General features: G+C 43.6%; 1 protein-coding gene across 1 annotated transcript in view; it reads right to left on the bottom strand.

The window, feature by feature from the left end:
- Positions 1 to 6,437, bottom strand: part of LOC121555373 (protein sidekick-2-like) — a 327,039-nt gene that overhangs the window by 71,017 nt on the left and 249,585 nt on the right. The gene's annotated exons all lie outside the window — the stretch shown is intronic.

Below are 6,437 nucleotides of genomic sequence, written 5' to 3'. Positions count from 1 at the left end.
CTAACATGACTACAGGAGGCTGTGTTATTACCTAACAGGCTCTAACATGACTACAGGAGGTTGTGTTATTACCTAACAGGCTCTAACATGACTACAGGAGGCTGTGTTATTACCTAACAGGCTCTAACATGACTACAGGAGGCTGTGTTATTACCTAACAGGCTCTAACATGACTACAGGAGGTTGTGTTATTACATAACAGACTCTAACATGACTACAGGAGGCTGTGTTATTACCTAACAGGCTCTAACATGACTACAGGAGGCTGTGTTATTACCTAACAGGCTCTAACATGACTACAGGAGGCTGTGTTATTACCTGACAGGCTCTAACATGACTACAGGAGGCTGTGTTATTACCTGACAGGCTCTAACATGACTACAGTAGGCTGTGTTATTACCTAACAGGCTCTAACATGACTACAGGAGGCTGTGTTATTACCTAACAGGCTCTAACATGACTACAGGAGGCTGTGTTATTACCTAACAGGCTCTAACATGACTACAGGAGGCTGTGTTGTTACCTAACAGGCTCTAACATGACTACAGGAGGTTGTGTTATTACCTGACAGGCTCTAACATGACTACAGGAGGCTGTGTTATTACCTAACAGGCTCTAACAAGACTACAGGAGGTTGTGTTATTACCTAACAGACTCTAACATGACTACAGGAGGCTGTGTTATTACCTAACAGGCTCTAACATGACTACAGGAGGTTGTGTTATTACCTAACAGGCTCTAACATGACTACAGGAGGTTGTGTTATTACCTAAAAGGCTCTAACATGACTACAGGAGGCTGTGTTATTACCTAACAGACTCTAACATGACTACAGGAGGTTGTGTTATTACCTAACAGGCTCTAACATGACTACAGGAGGTTGTGTTATTACCTAACAGGCTCTAACATGACTACAGGAGGTTGTGTTATTACCTAACAGGCTCTAACATGACAACAGGATGTTGTGTTGTTACCTAACAGGCTCTAACATGACTACAGGAGGTTGTGTTATTACCTAACAGGCTCTAACATGACTACAGGAGGTTGTGTTGTTACCTAACAGGCTCTAACATGACTACAGGAGGTTGTGTTATTACCTAACAGGCTCTAACATGACTACAGGAGGTTGTGTTATTACCTAACAGGCTCTAACATGACTACAGGAGGTTGTGTTATTACCTAACAGGCTCTAACATGACTACAGGAGGCTGTGTTATTACCTAACAGGCTCTAACATGACTACAGGAGGTTGTGTTATTACCTAACAGGCCCTAACATGACTACAGGAGGCTGTGTTATTACCTAACAGGCTCTAACATGACTACAGGAGGCTGTGTTATTACCTAATAGACTCTAACATGACTACAGGAGGTTGTGTTATTACCTAACAGGCTCTAACATGACTACAGGAGGCTGTGTTATTACCTAACAGGCTCTAACATGACTACAGGAGGCTGTGTTATTACCTAACAGGCTCTAACATGACTACAGGAGGTTGTGTTATTACCTAACAGGCTCTAACATGACTACAGGAGGCTGTGTTGTTACCTAACAGGCTCTAACATGACTACAGGAGGCTGTGTTATTACCTAACAGGCTCTAACATGACTACAGGAGGTTGTGTTATTACATAACAGACTCTAACATGACTACAGGAGGCTGTGTTATTACCTAACAGGCTCTAACATGACTACAGGAGGCTGTGTTATTACCTAACAGGCTCTAACATGACTACAGGAGGCTGTGTTATTACCTGACAGGCTCTAACATGACTACAGGAGGCTGTGTTATTACCTGACAGGCTCTAACATGACTACAGTAGGCTGTGTTATTACCCTAACAGGCTCTAACATGACTACAGGAGGCTGTGTTATTACCTAACAGGCTCTAACATGACTACAGGAGGCTGTGTTATTACCTAACAGGCTCTAACATGACTACAGGAGGCTGTGTTGTTACCTAACAGGCTCTAACATGACTACAGGAGGTTGTGTTATTACCTGACAGGCTCTAACATGACTACAGGAGGCTGTGTTATTACCTAACAGGCTCTAACAAGACTACAGGAGGTTGTGTTATTACCTAACAGACTCTAACATGACTACAGGAGGCTGTGTTATTACCTAACAGGCTCTAACATGACTACAGGAGGTTGTGTTATTACCTAACAGGCTCTAACATGACTACAGGAGGTTGTGTTATTACCTAAAAGGCTCTAACATGACTACAGGAGGCTGTGTTATTACCTAACAGACTCTAACATGACTACAGGAGGTTGTGTTATTACCTAACAGGCTCTAACATGACTACAGGAGGTTGTGTTATTACCTAACAGGCTCTAACATGACTACAGGAGGTTGTGTTATTACCTAACAGGCTCTAACATGACAACAGGATGTTGTGTTGTTACCTAACAGGCTCTAACATGACTACAGGAGGTTGTGTTATTACCTAACAGGCTCTAACATGACTACAGGAGGTTGTGTTGTTACCTAACAGGCTCTAACATGACTACAGGAGGTTGTGTTATTACCTAACAGGCTCTAACATGACTACAGGAGGTTGTGTTATTACCTAACAGGCTCTAACATGACTACAGGAGGTTGTGTTATTACCTAACAGGCTCTAACATGACTACAGGAGGCTGTGTTATTACCTAACAGGCTCTAACATGACTACAGGAGGTTGTGTTATTACCTAACAGGCCCTAACATGACTACAGGAGGCTGTGTTATTACCTAACAGGCTCTAACATGACTACAGGAGGATGTGTTATTACCCTAATAGACTCTAACATGACTACAGGAGGTTGTGTTATTACCTAACAGGCTCTAACATGACTACAGGAGGCTGTGTTATTACCTAACAGGCTCTAACATGACTACAGGAGGCTGTGTTATTACCTAACAGGCTCTAACATGACTACAGGAGGTTGTGTTATTACCTAACAGGCTCTAACATGACTACAGGAGGATGTGTTGTTACCTAACAGGCTCTAACATGACTACAGGAGGCTGTGTTATTACCTAACAGGCTCTAACATGACTACAGGAGGCTGTGTTATTACCTAACAGGCTCTAACATGACTACATGAGGTTGTGTTATTACCTAACAGGCTCTAACATGACTACAGGAGGCTGTGTTGTTACCTAACAGGCTCTAACATGACTACAGGAGGCTGTGTTATTACCTAACAGGCTCTAACATGACTACAGGAGGTTGTGTTATTACCTAACAGGCTCTAACATGACTACAGGAGGCTGTGTTGTTACCTAACAGGCTCTAACATGACTACAGGAGGTTGTGTTATTACCTAACAGGCTCTAACATGACTACAGGAGGCTGTGTTATTACCTAACAGGCTCTAACATGACTACAGGAGGTTGTGTTATTACCTAACATGCTCTAACATGACTACAGGAGGCTGTGTTATTACCTAACAGGATCTAACATGACTACAGGAGGCTGTGTTGTTACCTAACAGGCTCTAACATGACTACAGGAGGCTATGTTATTACCTAACAGGCTCTAACATGACTACATGAGGCTGTGTTGTTACCTAACAGGCTCTAACATGACTACAGGAGGCTGTGTTGTTACCTAACAGGCTCTAACATGACTACAGGAGGCTGTGTTGTTACCTAACAGGCTCTAACATGACTACAGGAGGCTGTGTTGTTACCTAACAGGCTCTAACATGACTACAGGAGGCTGTGTTATTACCTAACAGGCTCTAACATGACTATAGGAGGCTGTGTTGTTACCTAACAGGCTCTAACATGACTACAGGAGGCTGTGTTGTTACCTAACAGGCTCTAACATGACTACAGGAGGCTGTGTTGTTACCTAACAGGCTCTAACATGACTACAGGAGGCTGTGTTGTTACCTAACAGGCTCTAACATGACTACAGGAGGCTGTGTTGTTACCTAACAGGCTCTAACATGACTACAGGAGGTTGTGTTATTACCTAACATGACTATTTAAGTTTCCAGTTTGACTGACATGTCTAATGAACACATCGGAGATCTGTTATTGGAAATTATCTGTCTAGACTAAGGAGATAAACAGCCGAACACATAATATACATTTTATATTTTATTTTATTTTATTTCACCTTTATTTAACCAGGTAAGCCAGTTGAGAACAAGTTCTCATTTACAACTGCGACCTGGCCAAGATAAAGCAAAGCAGTGCGATAAAAACAACAACACAGTTACATATGGGGTAAACAAAACATAAAGTCAAAAATACAACAGAAAATATCTATACAGTGTGTGCAAATGTAGCAAATTATGGAGGTAAGGCAATAAATAGGCCATAGTGCAAAATAGTTACAATTTCGTATTAACACTGGAATGATAGATGTGCAAAAGATGATGTGCAAATAGAGATACTGGGGTGCAAATTAGCAAAATAAATAACAATATGGGGATGACGTAGTGGGGTGGGCTAATTTCAGAATGGCTGTGTACAGGTGCAGTGATCGGTAAGCTGCTCTGACAACTGGCGCCTAAAGTTAGTGAGGGAGAAGAGTCTCCAGCTTCAGAGATTTTTGCAGTTCGTTCCAGTCATTGGCAGCAGAGAACTGGAAGGAATGGCGGCCAAAGGAGGTGTTGGCTTTGGGGATGACCAGTGAGATATACCTGCTGGAGCGCAGACTATGGGTGGGTGTTGCTATGGTGACCAGTGAGCTAAGATAAGACGGGGATTTGCCTAGCAGTGATTTATAGATGACCTGGAGACAGTGGGTTTGGCGACGAATATGTAGTGAGGGCTAGCCAACAAGAGCGTACAGGTCACAATGGTGGGTAGTATATGGGGCTTTGGTGACAAAACGTATGGCACTGTGATAGACTACATCCAATTTGCTGAGTAGAGTGTTGGAGGCTATTTTGTAAATGACATTGCCGAAGTCAAGGATCCGTAGGATAGTCAGTTTTACGAGGGCATGTTTGGCAGCATGAGTGAAGGAGGCTTTGTTGCGAAATAGGATGCCGATTCTAGATCTAACTTTTGATTGGAGATGCTTAATGTGAGTCTGGAAGGAGAGTTTACAGTCTAACCAGACACCTAGGTATTTGTAGTTTTCCACATACTCTAGGTCAGACCCAAGCAGCGTTCGGTTGAAGAGCATGCATTTAGTTTTACTAGTGTTTAAGAGCAGTTGGAGGCTACGGAAGGAGTGTTGTATGGCGTTGAAGCTCGTTTGAAGGTTTGTAAACACAGTGTCCAATGAAGGGCCAGATGTATACAAAATGGTGTCGTCCGCATAGAGGTGGATCCGAGCGTCACCCCCATAGAGACTGGTGAGAACAGCCAAACACATAATAGAACGGTGAGAACAGCTGAACACATAATAGAACGGTGAGAACAGCCGAACACATAATAGAACGGTGAGAACAGCTGAACACATAATAGAACGGTGAGAACAGCTGAACACATAATAGAACGGTGAGAACAGCTGGACACATAATAGAACGGTGAGAACAGCCGGACACATAACAGAATGGCGAGAACAGCCAAACACATAATAGAACGGTGAGAACAGCCGGACACATAACAGAATGGCGAGAACAGCCGAACACATTTGATCAAAGGTGCTTGGAGATTTAACACTGAATATCCTGTACTTCACCACTCCACTGTCCATTCCACTATCTATTTAGACATCTTCTACTGAACATGTTTCACTCCATGCCCTGTATACGTCCCAAATGGCACCCTATCCCCTACTTCTGACCAGAGCCCATTGGAACACACTCCTAGTCTCATTTGGGAGTTTCTCCATATGCTGGGTAGACTAGGTAGTGAACCCACTTCTCCCTCTGGTTGAGGATGCGTAGGGGGAATATAATTCTGTGTAAATGTCTAAAGTCTTCACGTCAGTTATGACATGCTGCTGGAACAAGGAGATCAATTATAGATGATTAAACAAGAGGTGGATTCTGAGAAGTCTCTCCTGTCTGTCTGATGCAGTCAATTAATCCCAATAAAACGAAAGTATAAAAGAAAGCAGCTGCTGTCTGTCTGTCTGTCTGTCTGTGGTCCTGCCTGCCTGCCTGTCTGCCTGCCTGCCTGCCTGCCTGCCTGCCTGCCTGCCTGCCTGCCTGCCTGCCTGTCTGTCTGTCTGTCTGTCTGTCTGTCTGTCTGTCTGTCTGTCTGTCTGTCTGTCTGTCTGTGTCTGTCTGTCTGTCTCTGTCTGTCTGTCTGTCTGTCTGTCTGTCTGTCTGTCTGTCTGTCTCTGTCTGTCTGTCTGTCTGTCTGTCTCTCTCTCTCTCTCTCTCTCTCTCTCTCTCTCTCTCTCTCTCTCTCTCTCTCTCTCTCTCTCTCTCTCTCTCTCTCTCTATCTGTCTGTCTGTCTGTCTGTCTGTCTGTCTGTCTGTCTCTCTGTCTGGTGGGATAAATTCATCTGAAGACCTTTCTGCGATGGGCCTA

This window comes from Coregonus clupeaformis, chromosome 7 (assembly GCF_020615455.1).
Source record: "Coregonus clupeaformis isolate EN_2021a chromosome 7, ASM2061545v1, whole genome shotgun sequence".
In the NCBI taxonomy this organism is placed as follows: Eukaryota; Metazoa; Chordata; class Actinopteri; order Salmoniformes; family Salmonidae; genus Coregonus; species Coregonus clupeaformis.
Note: the sequence above shows the minus strand (reverse complement) of the source record. Positions and strands in the feature narration are given on the sequence as shown.